Source organism: Symphalangus syndactylus, chromosome 12 (genome assembly GCF_028878055.3).
Source record: "Symphalangus syndactylus isolate Jambi chromosome 12, NHGRI_mSymSyn1-v2.1_pri, whole genome shotgun sequence".
Classification (NCBI taxonomy): domain Eukaryota; kingdom Metazoa; phylum Chordata; class Mammalia; order Primates; family Hylobatidae; genus Symphalangus; species Symphalangus syndactylus.
The window spans coordinates 100,262,683-100,282,123 of NC_072441.2; the positions used below are offsets into that span (position 1 = coordinate 100,262,683).

General features: G+C 39.4%; 1 protein-coding gene across 11 annotated transcripts in view; it reads left to right on the forward strand.

Annotated features, from left to right (window-relative positions):
- Window positions 1-19,441, forward strand: part of DNM3 (dynamin 3) — a 607,865-nt gene that overhangs the window by 417,284 nt on the left and 171,140 nt on the right. The gene's annotated exons all lie outside the window — the stretch shown is intronic.

Consider the following 19,441-nt stretch of genomic DNA (forward strand, 5'->3'; position numbering starts at 1 on the left):
CAGCAATAGCAGCTGACCCAGGCCACCTCTGTTTGAAGCTAACAGAAAAGCAAAGCTGCCTGAATGGAAGACTTCAGGATAAGGAAAAAAACAAAAAAAAACAAAAAAAACCCACCCTTTCCCACTTCACAGTTTTCTAGCCAGTCTTGGGACCCTTGCTCAGTTTTTAATGTGGAAGAATATTCTGCCACAAAAGGCAAATGATTCTTTAATTGTGGAATTTTCAATTTTCAATTTCTTCTAGAACTTGCCTTTTTCCCCAAGTACTTTCCTTGACCTCTTCTGCACAATCCACTGTGAGTGCAAGGGGAAGAAATAAGTACCCCCTCTCAGCCTGTAGTCACATCTTCCCTCTCTATATATGGCTATGGACACAGTCCCACAGTTCTGGATTTCTTGCACGCCTGCCTCTAATACGAAAGCAGAGTTTAAATAAGCTGTCACTATTGTTTCACTGCTTCACACCCTCCTGGTTTGATATTGTTCATGTTCAATGTGTGTTTCTCTACTAGGTAAGTAATTAACTTTCTATTTTCCCCTCACAGTTCAAAATCGTACAAGTATAAAAGCTTGCCGTTGTAAATATGTTGAAGAGAGAACACCATACTGTGTTTATGGGTGGGAAGATGGCCAGAAAATTTTTTCCAAGGAAAAGGAAATAAACATGTATCTGAAGTCCCTGAATACACAGTCATCTGCATGGTCTCTTATCTCCATACCCTCTCTGAGGCATGAATTATCACCTCCATACAGAGAGAAGAGAAATCGAAGAACTTGCAGAAGGTTCACATCGCTAGTGTCAGAGCTCCTATGTGAACCTCTGTGTTAACTCCACACCTTGTGTCATTTCCTCTTGCTGCACCACCCTTCATGGGATTCCTCTTCCATGGTCTTTGTCTCTCAGAAGCTGAGGATAGATGGGGCCACCTGAGCATGCAGTGAACACAGAGAGCACTTCTGGGTTGGGCAGCTTTAATTTCTCTCTAATGATACCTTCTCAGTTCACTCTCTGGGTTCTTGGTTATCTCTCTCCCCTCCGCTTCTTCTTTTCTCCAGCCCTGTGTTTGTTGTTGTTGTTGTTGTTTTGTTGTTTGTTTTTGTTTTTGTTTTTTTGTGGTAGGCAGGCTAGGAGGCATGATTAGGATTGATGGAGGAGGAGAACTATTCCAGTTTATTTTTTTTTCCCTATCCAAAGCCCAGTTTCAGCATGGAGATGTGTTGGAGCCAGTAGTGGTGCACAGACCACCAGCTGTGCTTGCAGTGATCCAGCCAAATATCATCTTAAATACAGGGCTGAGTCTCAGAAGGGACATGGAAGGGGCCCCCTTTTCCCTATTCCATCCCAGACTCCTGTACTCCTTGGAACACAGGGAGAAGGGCTCTTAACTAAAGTACAAAGGGCACTTTTGCACTTAACTAAAGAAAAGGTGCTCAGCTCTGCTTTTCAAAGAAACTATGTTCCTCTCAGAATATACCTCATAGAATTATGTTACTGTCAGTGGAGGAAAAGAACAAAACCTAAAACAGTTCAACAGTCAATGCAAACAGCTTCAGAAACCTTCATTAATTTGGTTATTTGGTTGAATGCTCAGGCCCTTTGCTTTTCTCCTTAGTGCTGCCTCTTTTTGAGTGTTTCTTTGCCTCTTTTTGAGAGAGAGGGGAACATTCAGCTTTGATTTTTGTTTGCAGCTTGGTGACAAATGATGGGGGGAAATTTAAACCATTCATCTACTGAGTTCTGGGGATTGTCAGAGGGTTTTATTTGTACAGTGCTTTTCTGACCCCCGTTTTCTCAGAGAAGTAAAAATTATGCTGCATTTGTAAACAAGGTGCTTTTATTAAGTTGAACTTTTATAAACATATGGTATATTTAGCCAAAATAACACTTTTATTTAAGGCAAGTACACCCAAAGGGCTAGCATGTAGAATTATGTTTGATTAATGTGCACTCGAAAGCTGTTACACAGTAAGCATAATTTCAGTTTGTGGAGTGTCTTAAATTCACTTTGTAATTTAATGTGAAGCCACATAAGTCAGAGTTGAAAGACATTTGTCTCTGCATTTTAATAATAGAAATCCATAGCATATCACATGGACTTTCAAGTAAAGCAATCACTATTCTAAACTTCAAAGTTTCTCTTTTTAAAAAATATAAATTGCAATGCCTTGGAGCACAAAAAGAAATAGGAAAATTCAACCATTAAGCATTTGAAATAGGCTAATTTGAAGTGCTTGAAGTGTGTTTTGCCAGGCTGAGTAAATTTTTTCCTTCCTAGTAACTGAAAAAGTATAAAACACAAACTAAGTATCTGTACTTAGCTCACTAGTAAAGAAAATTTAACACATGAATAGTACTACTGCTATTATAGAGGTAGTTTGTAAAAGTTTATGAACATGCATTGCCTTATTTAGTTTCTTGCAAAGTTGCTCAAATGTCATCTCTCTCACTCACACCTTGAATTCTCAATTTAAAATTTTTCATGCATGGTATTTATCATATATATGTATATATACATAGATGTGTGTGTGTGTGTGTGTGTGTGTGTGTATTTCTTGGTTAGAAGCTCTTTTTGAGCGAAAAGTCCTGGAATTTCAAAACTGCATAAACATATGGCATACATACATGTTAATAATTGATTTGTGTAAGTTTTGACTCTTATTATGTGGGAAGTATTGCAGGGTAATGCTATTGTTCTGCTTTACTGGCTATTCATTTTGCTAAGCCATAATAATATATGTTGACTAGATATTATTATACTATTTTCAGTGTTCTTACTTGTCAACCACAGAATCAACTCTAGCTAGTTTAAGTAGAAAATAATTTATTAAGAGGGATAAATCACTCTGAGAATCATTGGGAGGGCAAACTGGCAGAACTAGGTTGAGTTTCCAGGAATGGCTCACAAAACAGAATTTCTTGGGACTGCCAAGGAGCTGTTGCCTCCACCAATCTGGAGGCTGCATAATCAGGAAGCCACTGTTCTACTGTAGCCTCCGGATCCAGAGCCCTATCACCTCTGCTGTGATTCAGGCCAACAAAACAGGTGCCACACACTCTGCCGGTCTCTCATTGGACTCATTTTTTGAATCAAAGTCTGGCATGACTACATCTGATTGGCAGAAAGTATATCTCAACTGGAACTCTGGCTGTAAGAGCAAGATTGGGAAGGGTGAGAGGATTTTGAATTGCACTCAAACATTACAGGACATTGGAATAAGTGTTGAGATAGCCCATCTTCAGAATCCACTCTAGTTAAGAGCCTTGACTTGTCTAATCTATTAAGATTCTATGCCATTCAGTTGCTTGAAAATTGTTGGAGGAGTGTGCAGAATACAGAATCTTCCTATAAGGTGATTAGTCGGCAGCCTGGCTTTTTCACTGAAATCGTGGTATACAGGGCATTTCCCCTGAATCTTTGAGTCCCCAGAGAAGAAGAGTTCACTATCTTTCCTGGCAGGGACAGGGAAGCCCATCTGACTGCTGGCATTCTGGGGCAGGGCAAGAAATGGGCTGAAGGACAACATTTTAGTATGTAAACTTTCACTAAACTCTCTTGTTTTGACCCCACCCATTGCTGTTCACCCTGCCTGGTATCTCTCAGCCTGAAACTTCTTTGGTATAATTTCTCTAGGGAAAAAGCCTCTTGTCTCCTGCTGAAGGTAGGAATGAGTTGCTGTGAGTAGAAAAGGTAGTCCTGTGCCACCAATTGTTTTGTCTACTTCTGGTTTTTTTGAAACAGGGTCTCACTCTGTCACCTAGGCTGGAGTGCAGTGGCATGATCTCAGCTCACTGCAACCTCTGCCTCCTGGGCTCAAGTGATCCTCCCATTTCAGCCTCCTGAGTAGCTGGAATCATAGGTGCCACCACATGTGGCTAGTTTTTAAAAAAAATTTTGGAGAGACATGGTCTCACTATCTTGCCCAGGCTGGTCTCAAACTCTTGGGCTCAAGTGATCCTCCTGCCTTGGCTTCCCAAACAACTGGGATTACAGGCATGAGCTCCCGTATCTGGCCTGTTTTGTATACTTCTATGCATGGACTTCTGTCTGATCCCGCTGCCCCAACCTCACTACCATACCCACGCATGTGGGTACCAGGTGTCTCCAAGGACAAGAAGCCAAATGAGGTGGTTTCTCCTCCATTCTTTCCCTCTGTAGGTATTTGGAGAATAACCCTTTTCTTTATGCTAGGTCAACGAATCCTCCTTTGTCTCTTCTCTCTTAGAAAGCTTTTCGAAAATATTTTGTTTACTATTTTTCTTCTCCCATTTCTTTGTTATTGTGGATTAATATCTTTTTAAATTATTTTACTATTATAATATCATAGTAGGTTTGGGAGAAGGAGAAGAGATACATATATATGATCAATCTGCCATCTTTAGTCATAAGTCCTTTAAATTTATTCTTTAGTATGTTTATCATTATTACATTACCAATCTCATATGTACAAATACATAGGACTATTTAAATTTAAGAATATAGAGATTAAATATAAAGATTTGAGAGCACAATCTTTAATGTTCTTACTTTCAAATTATAAAGTACTTTTTTTAGTGGGAGGAAAGGGGAATGTGCATTTTGAGGATATTAGCTGTATCTGAAAATACAGGGCAATATATGCTAAGTGAAGAAAAAAATACATGGCTGAAGAATGTCATAAGAATGGAAAAGGGAGCCCTCCCGTGGGCTTGTACAGCCAGAAAGGCTTCCTGGAGGAGGTGGAAATTGAGCTGGACTCTGAAGAGGAGGTAGGAACCAGGAAAAGAGCAGGATCTCCAGCCGGGGTAATGTCAAGTGTGACTGATTATCTTTCTCCTGCCAAGTGGAGATATCCTAGTGTGTAGCTCCCTTTCAGGATCTGAGTAAGTACGAGGGTGCAGCCATGAAGCCAGTGGTCTAAAGACCATGGAGTTTTCTTGAGACTACGAGAACAGCTCATCAAACACAGAGAGTTTATACAGTGCTCAAGAGAAAAAGGTTAAAAGTGCTGTTGATGAGCAACCTGCTGGTTCACAGATGCTGTTTACTATTCAAAATATAATTCTGATTAAAGCAAGGAATTAAAATCCAAATAAAAAGATGTGTAGTTTATATTTCGAGTTTCATACTTGTACATCTCTATAGTTGTAACTTCTTAATAGCAATAAACACCAGATTTTAGTTTTCAACAACATGTGGAAATATTATTCTGGTATTCTCAATATTTGCATAGCCTTTCATTATTCTTTGATACTTTGATTATTGTGTGAGTCAGCCATCATCTCTGAGTCCTTGAACTAGGCAAAGCACTATGCCAGCCCAGGAGGGGGCTGTTTATGTGTTCATTCAGCAAGTGTTTGCTGAATGTCTATGATGCAACCAAAACTAATAAGGAAATAATTTATTTCCTCAAAGAGTTGATGATTTGGTAGCAAAGTCAGCACACAGCTACAGAGTAACAGGGGAGCAAGATACATAGAATGATTAACAACAATAATAAATAAAGATAATAATAGTAATGGAGTTGCTTGTTTCTTTAGGGGTTTATCTTGCCGTTGGAAAGGCAGAGCATAGACACACTTAGGTGAAACATGTAGACTCTTAGAAAGTAAGACGAAAGCACAAAGTGACAGTGTAAACCAAGCACAGGGTATCTGGCCAGGGTGCGAGGAACAAAGCACAAGGGATCAGATGGGAATGTGAGGAATCCTGGCAATGGTAGAGGAGGCCCTTGCCATGCTGGCCATGGTGGGGGCTTCTGATGGCTCTAGAGCACCACAGTCTTGACTGAGATTTGGTGGACACATCAAAGTGCCCAGTTGGGTAGACAGGGTATCACAGGAGTAGTTTGAATGAAAGGTTCAGTGAACTGCACTCACATTTCTAGGAGATGTGTTTGCTCAGTTAGAAGCCACAGGGAGCTAGATAGAGCTGCTCCATGTAGAACACCTAAAGACACAGGGTAGAGCATAAGGTTCCAGCCAGACGGAGGTCAGGGCAGAGTCCTGCCACTGTGGGAACACTTGGAGGATAAGGCTGCCAGGTGGACCAGCTAGGGAACAAGGATCTGGAAATTTAGGCCTGTGTTCTAGTCATCCACAGGTGTATTAGTCCATTCTCACACTGCTATAAAGAACTACCTGAGACTGGATAATTTAAGAAGAAAAAAGGTTTAATTGACTCACAGTTCTGCAGGCTGAACAGGAAGCATGACTGGGAGGCCTCAAGAAATTTACAGTCACGGCAAAAGGTGAAGAGGGAGCAAGCACCTCTTTGACATGGTGGCAGGAGAGAGAGAGAATTAAGGGGAAAGTGCCACATATACTTTTAAACCATCTGATCTCGTGAGAATTCACTCATTACCACAAGAACAGCAAGGGGGAAATCTACCCCCATGATCCGATCACCTCTCACCAGGTCCTTCCTCCAACATTGGGAATTACAACAAGAGATGAGATTTGGATGGGGAGACAGAGCCAAACCCTATCAACGGGCATTCCAGGGGTGTCTTAGAGGCAATACCAGGGTGAGAAGATGAGTTTGAATGGACAACTTTCCTCATAGCCCCCACTTGCTGCAATCACAGGAGCTCCACTTTTTTATCTCTTTAATATATAGGACTTGTCAAGTTTTTTTTTTTATTATTATACTTTAGGTTTTAGGGTACATGTGCACAACGTGTAGGTTTGTTACAGATGTATCCATGTGCCGTCTTGGTTAGCTGCACCCATTAACTCGTCATTTAGCATTAGGTATATCTCCTAATACTGCCCCTCCCCCCACCCCACAACAACAGTCCCCGGAGTGTGATGTTCCCCTTCCTGTGTCCATGAGTTCTCATTGTTCAATTCCCACCTATGAGTGAGAACATGCGGTGTTCGGTTTTTTGTCCTTGCGATAGTTTACTGAGAATGATGGTTTCCAGGTTCATCCATGTCCCTTCAAAGGACATGAACTCATCATTTTTTATGGCTGCATAGTATTCCATGGTGTATATGTGCCACATTTTCTTAATCCAGTCTATCGTTGTTGGACATTTGGGTTGGTTCCAAGTCTTTGCTATTGTGAGTAGTGCCGCAACAAACATACGTGTGCATGTGTCTTTATAGCAGCATGATTTATAGTCCTTTGGGTATATACCCAGTAATGGGATGGCTGGGTCAAATGGTATTTCTAGTTCTAGATCCCTGAGGAATTGCCACACTGACTTCCACAATGGTTGAACTACTTCACAGTCCCACCAACAGTGTGAAAGTGTTCCTATTTCTCCACATCCTCTCCAGCACCTGTTGTTTCCTGACTTTTTAATGATTGCCATTCTAACTGGCTTGAGATGGTGTCTCATTGTGGTTTTGATTTGCATTTCTCTGATGTCCAGTGATGATGAGCATTTTTTCATGTGTTTTTTGGCTGCATAAATGTCTTCTTTTGAGAAGTGTCTGTTCATGTCCTTCGCTCACTTTTTGATGGGATTATTTGTTTTTTTCTTGTAAATTTGTTTGAGTTCATTGTAGATTCTGGGTATTAGCCTTTGTCAGATGAGTAGGTTGCAAAAATTTTCTCCCATTCTGTAGGTTGCCTGTTCACTCTGATGGTAGTTCCTTTTGCTGTGCAGAAGCTCTTTAGTTTAATTAGATCCCATTTGTCAATTTTGGCTTTTGTTGCCATTGCTTTTGGTGTTTTAGACATGAAGTCCTTGCCCATGCCTATGTCCTGAATGGTATTGCCTAGGCTTTCTTCTAGGGTTTTTATGGTTTTAGGTCTAACATGTAAGTCTTTAATCCATCTTGAATTAATTTTTGTATAAGGTGTAAGGAAGGGATCCAGTTTCAGCTTTCTACATATGGCTAGCCAGTTTTCCCAGCACCGTTTATTAAATAGGGAATACTTTCCCCATTGCTTGTTTTTGTCAGGTTTGTCAAAGATCAGATAGTTGTAGATATGCGGCATTATTTCTGAGGGCTCTATTCTGTTCCATTGATCTATGTCTCTGTTGGGGTACCAGTACCATGCTGTTTTGGTTACTGTAGCCTTGTAGTACAGTTTGAAGTCAGGTAGCGTGATGCCTCCAGCTTTGTTCTTTTGGCTTAGGATTGACTTGGCGATGCGGGCTCTTTTTTGGTTCCATATCAACTTTAAAGTAGTTTTTTCCAATTCTGTGAAGAAAGTCTTTGGTAGCTTGATGGGGATGGCATTGAATCTATAAATTACCTTGGGCAGTATGGCCATTTTCACGATATTGATTCTTCCAACCCATGAGCATGGAATGTTCTTCCATTTGTTTGTATCCTCTTTTATTTCATTGAGCAGTGGTTTGTAGTTCTCCTTGAAGAGGTCCTTCACATCCCTTGTAAGTTGGATTCCTAGGTATTTTATTGTCTTTGAAGCAATTGTGAATGGGAGTTCACTCATGATTTGGCTCTCTGTTTGTCTGTGATTGGTGTACAAGAATGCTTGTGATTTTTGTACATTGATTTTGTATCCTGAGACTTTGCTGAAGTTGCTAATCGGCTTAAGGAGATTTTGGGCTTAGACAATGGGGTTTTCTAGATATACAATCATGTCATCTGCAAACAGGGACAATTTGACTTCCTCTTTTCCTAATTGAATACCCTTTATTTCCTTCTCCTGCCTGATTGCCCTGGCCAGAACTTCCAGCACTATGTTGAATAGGAGTGGTAAGAGAGGGCATCCCTGTCTTATGCCAGTTTTCAAAGGGAGTGCTTCCAGTTTTTGCCCATTCAGTATGATACTGGCTGTGGGTTTTTCATAGATAGCTTTTATTATTTCGAGATATGTCCCATCAATACCTAATTTATTGAGAGTTTTTAGCATGAAGCGTTGTTGAATTTTGTCAAAAGCCTTTTCTGCATCTATTGAGATAATCATGTGGTTTTTGTCTTTGGTTCTGTTTATATGCGGGATTACATTTATTGATTTGCATATGTTGAACCAGCCTTGCATCCCAGGGATGAAGCCCACTTTATCATGGTGTATAAGCTTTTTGATGTGCTGCTGGATTCGGTTTGCCAGTATTTTATTGAGGATTTTTGCATCAATGTTCATCAAGGATATTGGTCTGAAATTCTCTTTTTTGGTTATGTCTCTGCCAGGCTTTGGTATCAGGACGATGCTGGCTTCATCAAATGTGTTAGGGAGGATTCCCTCTTTTTCTATCGATTGGAATAGTTTCAGAAGGAATGGTACCAGTTCCTCCTTGTACCTCTGGTGGAATTCGGCTGTGAATCCATCAGGTCCTGGACCCTTTTTGGTTGGTAAGCTATTGATTATTGCCACAATATCAGAGCCTGTTATTGGTCTATTCAGAGATTCAACTTCTTCTTGGTTTAGTCTTGGGAGGGTGTATTTGTCGAGGAATTTATCCATTTCTTCTAGATTTTCTAGTTTATTTGCGTAGAGGTGTTTGCAGTATTCTCTGATGGTAGATTGTATTTCTGTGGGATTGGTGGTGATAATCCCTTTTTCATTTTTTATTGCATCTATTTGATTCTTCTCTCTTTTCTTCTTTATTAGTCTTGCTAGTGGTCTATTGATTTTGTTGATCTTTTCAAAAAACCAGCTCCTGGATTCATTAATTTTTTGAAGGGTTTTTTTATGTCTCTATTTCCTTCAGTTCTGCTCTGATTTTAGTTATTTCTAGCCTTCTGCTAGCTTTTGAATGTGTTTGCTCTTGCTTTTCTAGTTCTTTTAATTGGGATGTTAGGGTGTCAATTTTGGATCTTTCCTGCTTTCTCTTGTGGACATTTAGTGCTATAAATTTCCCTCTACACACTGCTTTGAATGTGTCCCAGAGATTCTGGTATGTTGTGTCTTTGTTCTCATTGGTTTCAAAGAACATCTTTATTTCCACCTTCATTTCATGGCAGAAATACCCAGTAGTTATTCAGGAGCAGGTTGTTCAGTTTCCATGTAGTTGAGTGGTTTTGAGTGAGTTTCTTAATCCCAAGTTCTAGTTTGATTGCACTGTGGTCTGAGAGACAGTTTGTTATAATTTCTGTTCTTTTACATTTGCTGAGGAGTGCTTTACTTCCAACTGTGTGGTCAATTTTGGAATAGGTGTGGTGTGGTGCTGAAAAAAATGTATATTCTGTTGATTTGGGGTGGAGAGTTCTGTAGATGTCTATTAGGTCCACTTTGTGCAGAGCTGAGTTCAATTACTGGATATCCTTGTTAACTTTCTGTCTCTTTGATCTGTCTAATGTTGACAGTGGGGTGTTAAAATCTCCCATTATTATTGTGTGGGAGTTTAAGTCCCTTTGTAGGTCACTCAGGACTTGCTTTATGAATCTGGGTGCTCCTGTATTGGGTGCATATATATTTAGGATAGTTAGCTCTTCTTGTTGAATTGATCCGTTTACCATTATGTAATGGCCTTCTTTGTCTCTTTTGATCTTTGTTGGTTTAATGTCTGTTTTATCAGAGACTAGGATTGCAACCCCTGCCTTTTTTTGTTTTCCATTTGCTTGATAGATCTTCCTCCATCCCTTTATTTTGAGTCTATGTGTGTCTCTGCACGTGAGATGGGTTTCCTGAATACAACACACTGATGTTCTTGACTCCTTGTCCAGTTTGCCAGTCTGTGTCTTTTAATTGGAGCATTTAGCCCATTTACATTTAAAGTTAATATTGTTATGTGTGAATTTGATCCTGTCATTATGATGTTAGTTGGTTATTTTGCTCGTTAGTTGATGCAGTTTCTTCCTTGCCTCAATGATCTTTACAATTTGGCATGTTTTTGCAGTGGCTGGTACCGGTTGTTCCTTTCCATGTTTAGTGCTTCCTTCAGGAGCTCTTTTAGGGCAGGCCTGGTGGTGACAAAAATCTCTCAGCGTTTGCTTGTCTGTAAAGTATTTTATTTCTCCTTCACTTATGAAGCTTAGTTTGGCTGGATATGAAATTCTGGGTTGAAAATTCTTTTCTTTAAGAATGTTGAATATCAGCCCCCACTCTCTTCTGGCTTCTAGAGTTTCTGCCAAGAGATCAGCTGTTAGTCTGATGGCCTTCCCTTTGAGGGTAACCCGACCTTTCTCTCTGGCCACCCTTAACATTTTTTCCTTCATTTCAACTTTGGTGAATCTGACAATTATGTGTCTTGGAGTTGCTCTTCTCGAGGAGTATCTTTGTGGCATTCTCTGTATTTCCTGAATCTGAATGTTGGCCTGCCTTGCTAGATTGGGGAAGTTCTCCTGGATAATATCTTGCAGAGTGTTTTCCAACTTGGTTCCATTCTCCCTGTCATTTTCAGGTACACCAATCAGACGTAGATTTGGTCTTTTCACATAGTCCCTAATTTCTTGGAGGCTTTGTTCATTTCTTTTTATTCTTTTTTCTGTAAACTTCCCTTCTCGCTTCATTTCATTCATTTCATATTCCATCACTGATACCCTTTCTTCCAGTTGATCGCATCGGCTCCCGAGGCTTCTGCAATCTTCGCGTAGTTCTCGAAATTTGGCTTTCAGCTCCATCAGCTCCTTTAAGCCCTTCTCTCCCTTGGTTATTTTAGTTATCCATTCGTCTAATTTTTTTTCAATGTTTTTAACTTCTTTGCTATTGTTTTGAATTTCCTCCCGTAGCTTGGAGTAGTTTGATCGTCTGAAGCCTTCTTCTCTCAACTCGTCAAAGTCATTCTCCATCCAGCTTTGTTCCATTGCTGGTGAGGAACTGCATTCCTTTGGAGGAGGAGAGGTGCTCTGCTTTTTAGAGTTTCCAGTTTTTCTGCTCTGTTTTTTCCCCATCTTTGTGGTTTTATCTACTTTTGGTCGTTGATGATGGTGATGTACAGATGTGTTTTTGGTGTGGATGTCCTTTCTGTTTGTTAGTTTTCCTTCTACGAGACAGGACCCTCAGCTGCAGGTCTGTTGGAGTTTGCTAGAGGACCACTCCAGACCCTGTTTGGCTGAGTGTCAGCAGCGGTGGCTGCAGAACAGTGGATTTTCGTGAGGCCACAAATTCAACTGTCTGATAGTTCCTCTGGAAGTTTTGTCTCAGAGGAGTACCTGGCCGAGTGAGGTGTCAGTCTGTCCCTACTGGGGGGTGCCTCCCAGTTAGGCTGCTCGGGGGTCAGGGACCCACTTTAGGAGGCAGTCTGTCTGTTCTCAGATCTCCAGCTGTGTGCTGGGAGAACCACTACTCTCTTCAAAGCTGTGAGTCAGACAGGGACATTTAAGTCTGCAGAGGTTCCTGCTGAATTTTTGTTTGTCTGTGCCCTGCCCCCAGAGGTGGAGCCTACAGAGGCAGACAGGCCTCCTTGAGCTGTGGTGGGCTCCACCCAGTTCGAGCTTCCTGGCTGCTTTGTTTACCTAAGCAATCCTGGGCAATGGCGGGCACCCCTCCCCCAGCCTGGCTGCCGCCTTGCGGTTTGATCTCAGACTGCTGTGCTAGCAATCAGCGAGATTCCGTGGGCATAGGACCCTCTGAGCCAGGTGGGGGACACAATCTCCTGGTGTGCCGTTTTCCAAGCCCGTTGGAAAAGCGCAGTATTAGGGTGGGACTGACCCGATTTTCCAGGTGCCGTCTATTACCCCTTTCTTTGACTAGGAAAGGGAACTCCCTGACCCCTTGTGCTTCCCGAGTGAGGCAATGCCTCACCCTGCTTCAGCTTGTGCACAGTGTGCTGCACCAACTGTCCTGCACCCACTGTTTGGCACTCCCTGGTGAGATGAACCTGGTACCTCAAACGGAAATGCAGAAATCACCCGTCTTCTGTGCGGCTCACTCTGGGAGCTGTAGACCGGAGCTGTTCCTATTCGGCCATCTTGGCTCCACCCCAGAATTTTTTTTTAATCAACAGATTCTACCAATTAAAAAAATAAGTCTGCAATTATGATGGGAAAAGACAAGAAGACTGGAAAATGAGACCTATAATACTTTTAGAAAAAAATGTAAATTAAGTCTGAGCTAGATAGAGTAATCTTTTGCAGTAACTTTGAGGCAAAGAGAAACAGAGTGGCAAATAGGCAAAGTTATTTCTAGTGGAAGAGATAGCTTAGTCAAAGATAAGAAGATACTATTAGAAACGTTCTGTGTGCAAAATGAAAATGCATGGACTTTCCTGGGAAGCAGGAATCCCATGGCTGGTGCAGTGGGTACAGTGATGAGTTTGAATTTACTCTGGCGGGCAATCCAGTGTCTCAGAAAATGAGGTGTGGGTGAGGAGCATGATGAGTATGTATGGTTACATAACTCTGTGTCAGTTACTCAGAGCATGAAGGGCTTGGATTAATATATGGAGCCATCACATTGTTCTTGGCTCTGGTCCCTACCCAGAAACCCATGATAATGTCTCCAGTTTCCCTGCTTGCAAACATTCTGGCCACAATGCATCAAAGAGAAAAATGAGACTTTGTTAGGAAAAATATTGATCAACATTGTTATCTCTTGAGCAACAAGCAAATTATAATAATTGAATACCCCATGGTATCTCACAAGTTTTCAGTATTCTGCAAAAACATTTATAGTCCATGGGTGAGGAGTCTTTTTAACTTGGACAAATCTATGCACTACTGTCCTGTCTTCGGACTGAGTTCTTGGTGGCATAGTCATTCTGTCACTCCTCTGTTGGCTGGCACAGTGGTACTTCCCGTGTGGTCTACGCAGGTTTTTGGTGCGGATGTGTCAGAGAAATGTTCCATTCATTGCCAGGAGAGTAGTGTAGCACTGAGAGAGGACAAATAAATATCAGTTTCTCAATAGGAGAAAAGACAACAATTAGGAGTATAAAATATGGCAAATACAATAATAGAGAACACACATGGAATGTTATATGAGTATAAGAAGGGGGTGGTCAAAACTAGGAATCTTTGTTCTAGTGAAGCATAAGTACTCTCTGCAACAGAATATTCTGTTAGTGTGTCATAGAACCTGTTTGTAATCGGATTATTTGATAGCTTGAGAAAGATTGTCATGTTTCAGAATGTTAGAGCAAGCTAGTGAAGAATTTAACAAATATCACATATTTAAAAAATTAATTTGGTGCCATTAGTGCATATTTAAAAAATATATATGGTGCCATTAATGGCTTTTTCATACATTAATATTTCTCTTTATTACTTTATTCTTATTTCTTATTTATTTATTTATTTTGAGACAGAGTTTCGCTCTTGTCACCAGGCTGGAGTGCAATGGCGTGATCTCGGCTCACTGCAACCTCTGCCTCCTGGGTTCGGGTGATTCTCCTGTCTCAGCCTCCCAAGTAGCTGGGATTACAGGCACCCACCACCACACCCAGCTAATTTTTGTATTTTTAGTAGAGACGGGTTTTCACCATGTTGGCCAGGTGGTCTCGAACTCCTGACCTCAGGTGATCCACCCACCTCAGCCTCCCAAAGTGCTGGGATTACAGGTGTGAGCCACCACACCCTGCCTTTATTCTTATTCGTATTCTATTGTAATCTCTTTTAAGTTCTACCACTTTTGAAAATTTTTCATCAGTTCATATCTCCTAGGAGCAGAATCTATGCTTGTTTGTTTGTTTTTTTTTTTGTATTCTTTTGAAGTATATTGGATTGCCACAGTACATTTATATGTTTAAGGTTTGTATGAATCAAATCAGAGATACTGGTTTAGGTTAGTAAAACTTCATCTAACAAACTATATGATGCTAAGCAAAATACTGTAAGTTAATTTGAAATAAATCTTTGAAGCATTAAAACCGTGTTTTTATTCCCCTCTGGTTAATTTTTACACAATAGTCTAGGTAGGCCCAGCATGTTGGGGTTTTATTCATTATGGATCTTCGGCAGTCAATGTTAACTAAGCAACGTCTGTATGTACACCAGTGTAATAACTGTTACATGTAAACACAAAAGAATGATGACATAATCTTTACCCTCAAGGAACTTCCAATCTGTGCTTGAAGAGGCAAGCTAAACATAAATAAAGATTGCCATGCTAGATAGCCTATGACAAAAATCGTGGAAAATTTGAGAGTTATAGAAGAAAAAGGTCTATGACGTGCTGTAATCAGGAGGTGGCACTTGAAATAAACTTCAAGGCCAAAAGAACCTGCTTTCTTTCAGAGAAGGCATTCCTGGCAAATAGAAGACAACACAAAGGCAGAGATAGAAATAAACATAGCAATCAGTCTAGACTTTGTAAAGATTTAGTAGTCAAAAGCAATGTCTGTCAGTTAAGAATTTCATATAGTTTTCTTCATAGAATTTTTACTTAATTATCATATATATGTGATTATCAAACATCTTAATCAACACCTGGCTTTGGTTATCAGATATTTTCAAATCAATTCAATAATATTTATAATATGCACTGTATAAATTTTTATGCCTAGCATCATGCTAGACATTATAATATATAGAAACAAGAAGGATTCATGGTCTTATCTTTGAAGATGTTGTTGCTTTAATAGAAGAAAAGGTATGAACAAATACAATAATTAAAGGTGTCATCAAACCAAGGCCACTCAAATAATTCAAGTTATGAAACTCCCTATGTATAAATTGCCAAGTGAATAAAGGCCTCCCAGTCTTTTGCATATGCAGGAGCTATTCCCCCACACACCTGATCCTCTGCTCATACCCACTGTATCTCCTTCTAGTGCCTAAGTTATACTGATGATGCTCTGCCAGCTAGAGACCATCACTGGGGACTTGCCAAGCCCATATCTATCTCTCATTGACTCTCTGGTTTCCTTTCAAGGTCAGCGAGCACATACTGTAGTCATCCCATAATTCCCACCCTCTACCACCTTGGTTCCTCTGCCTTTTACTACTCATTGTTCAGTTACTTCCACCTCATACCCCTTTCACACAAAGATGCACCCTCTTTGGGCCTGATCTGTTTCTTCCGTTTCTTCTAACTCTTGCCAAGTGAGTTCAGGGAAAGAACACTACACTAGTGCTCTCATGTTTCCTCTCTCTTTGAACAAAAATATCTCTGTCATCCTGGATGCCTCCCGTAGAAATATTGCTGGCGACCCTCTTGTACTGAGGAAAGGAAAGATACTATGTTTAAATATGAAGAAAAGAATGATATTGAATCAGTGACCTCAGCCTCTGAAGCCTTTGAATGTATGCAGAAGTTCTTTTCTGAATGTCTATTAAAAAATCTTTCTCTAGAAGTTTACAAGTGCTTCCTTCAAAATGTCTACTCTAGATAAAATGTTTAAAATATCAAATTTCATTTCTTATTTATTACAAAAACATGCTATAAGTTTTTGTTTTTCTCCATAACATAGAATATTATCTGTTAGTCTGTCGTGAAACCTGTTTCTAATCTGATTATTTATTAGCTTGAGAAAGATTGTTATCTTTCAGAATGTTAGAGCAAGCCAGGGAAGAATTATAACAAATATCACATATTTTAAAAATAAATTAAAACAACTTAAACAACTATATTGTGTAAGCTTATATAAACTGCTTAAACAATATATAAGCTACTTAAACAAGAGAGTTGACTGAACATTCTGAATTCCAAATGAGCAACGTTCACGTAAATTTTCAAATGTAATGCATTTATAAATTGAAGCTGTCTCATATAGTTTGAAATGAATAGAATAAATAATACCTATTATATGAATATAAGGGAGAGAGATGGGAGGTGACAGAAACAGACAAATGGTTACAAGTTTGAGAAAATCTTTTGCACAGAAAGTAGAACTTGAACTGGACTCTGAATACTAAACATTGCTATGTTAGGGAACTGTTGAAGGAATATCTCAAGTTGGGAAAAGATGTATTTGGAAAATATGTATTTGGTTGAAACAGAAACTTCTTATGGAGGAGAAAAGGAGACATTGACAAATCAGGATTGAGCCAATTTGTGTTTTTAAACCTCTTCACATTAAAGAGGTTAGTGGATTTTCTTCCGTAAATAATGGAAAGCTATTGAAAGTTTTGAAGGATTGCAATGAATTTGACAAAATCGTTTTCAAAAATCATCTTCTCTGGTGATGTTAGAGAAATTGGAAGGCAAGAGACTAGATAGGAGACCATTTGTGATCACATGCTTGTGAGATGTCAGGGGCCTGGAATAATGTTGTGAGAATGTCAAAGGAGGGGAACTAGGACAAACTTTTCAAACACGGTGTGACAAAGTCTTTAGGTAATAAAGGAGGCAAGAAAAGATGATGGGTCAGAAATGATAGTGAGGTTTCAGATGGGGTGACAGGGAGAACGAAGGATAAACCTGATAGCAGAAACAGAGAGATCAGAAGAGAAAACTGTTCGGATGGATGAGAGGAAGGAAAGAGTTAAGTACATGGGGTATTTAGTGCTATCAGTTGAAATTTAATGGAACCACATATGTCATTTAAAATTGTCTGACAGCCAGCTTCAAAACAGTAAGAAAAAATAGGTAAAATTATGTTTAATAATCCTTTGTTTACCCCCAATATATTCAAAATGTTATTTCAACATATAATCAATAAAAAAGTATTACCAATATAGTTTACATTCTCTTTTTAAGTTTTTGAGATCTGGTGTCTATGTTGCATTTCTAGCTAATCCCAGTTGAGCTACATTTCAAGTGCTCAGTAACTGCCTGTGGCTAGTGGCTACCATATTGGACAGCACGTTATTAGACAGTCATAGAACTGACAAAAATGATTTAGCACATTTTTTAATTAAGATGATGCTAAGACTGTATTTTGAAAATTATAATTCTGTATATTATTTCTCCCTCTCTATTTCTTTTGTTTATTTTAGCTATTTTAGATTCACGATATTCTTTTAGCAGAACATCATTCTTTCCCCAAAGCACCAAGACTTTTTAGAAATATCCATGATATACTGTTTTATTGCCTAGAGTTGCTGCTGTCTCATTTAATTCTCTGTTTGACTCACAACTTTAATAAATAAATGTCTGAATACATTTTCTTCTTCCTTTGTCAGTCTTCAAAGTTTTGATTATGAAATAATTTAGCAATGTGTCCTCAAAAACCTGGGATAAATGACATTTAGTACTTTGGATATGAGGACCATTTTTCATGTTCCCCAGGCTGCATATGTGTGTGTATTTCTCCCGTGTTTAATATCTGACATAAACTTGCTGGAGTTTTGGTCTTCACGATATGCTAAAGAATGCAGTATAAAAGAGAGCCTACTTCTATAGAAAACAAGCCAAGGACATTGTGTTCCATCTTTACAATGAAATTCAGATTTCCCGTTAAAAGGCAAATCTATCATTTCAAAAGGTTGAATAGGATGGTAGTTTAAAAGAATCCAGCTGCTTAAATTTAGGGCATTGAAAAACATTCAATAAAAAAAATGTCCCCTGGGTCTCAAGCATTTTCATTTGATTATGTATTGGATAGATTTTCATTAGGCCTAGAATTTTGCCTCTTAGAATTCTGTCCTAAAATAGTTTGACAACTGTTTTGAGAAAGCTGGACTCAACTATGGTATCTCATTTACGATTAAATTATGTATTTGCTGTTTAGAATATTCTTGTGTTTGATAATATATTCTTAACTTCTGTTGTAGAAATATTGGACTAATCTTGCAGTGCTTTACTTTTTCATGTTTATTGTTAAGCCTGTCCCACTCCTATTTAGTTTCCTTTATGTTTCTTCTTTTCTTTGGAGACATTGTCAGAACAGCTATTTTGTTCTCTAAGCAGCTTCCTTCAATGTTTTCAGTAACCTGTTCACACGACTTTATTTTTATAGCCAAGTAGAATGCCACCTTTTTGCTATTCTAATGTGCTCTGCCCAACTTTTTTCTGATTAATTTAGGAGTAGGAAGTGGAAAGGTGGGTGATACTCCCTACAATACAACATGTTACCCACAAACTGACTAGGGAGCACAGAAGAGCTCTATGCTATGCAGCTGAGCTACAAATTCTCAAGGAAGTAGTCTATATGCTGTAGGAGCAAAGGGACTTATGTCAGACATATTTGTATGATGCACGTATTTCCCATGGGCATTAATAGTCGTTTATTAAAAGTTATGAGTAAGTCTCCATTCTCTCCAGCTCTGGCCTTTAGTCCTGCTCTCTTTCAGGGGTAACACCAGAGATGTAGCCTGGGGCCATACAGAGGACCATGGTTAACAAGGGCAGCACTTGTTATACCCCTGGTAATAGGTATTTACTAGGTTTCTTAAACTGAGTATTTGGCTCTCTCCTACTGGTTGTTAGGCATTTTTACATATAAATAATATTGCCCCGGGCCAGTCCCTAAAAGTAAATGTTTCCAATGATTTTTTGGCATCCAATGTTTTACTAACACTAATTTGGTCACATTTGCAGACCTCACCTCTCCAATGTTCATATTCTTCCTAAACATATTTAGGAAATATGTTTAGGAAAAATAAACATATTTTTCCCCAAAAAGCTCAACAATTTTATGGAATAATTCTTTTTTGGAATTCATATTTTATTCTAGACCCAAATGAGCAAGTACTTTTTATGCTTTATCATAGTTTATGGGGGGTATTTCGTACTGGGGTCCTGTGCTTCCACTCCCCTGCCAACACTGGCTATCAAAA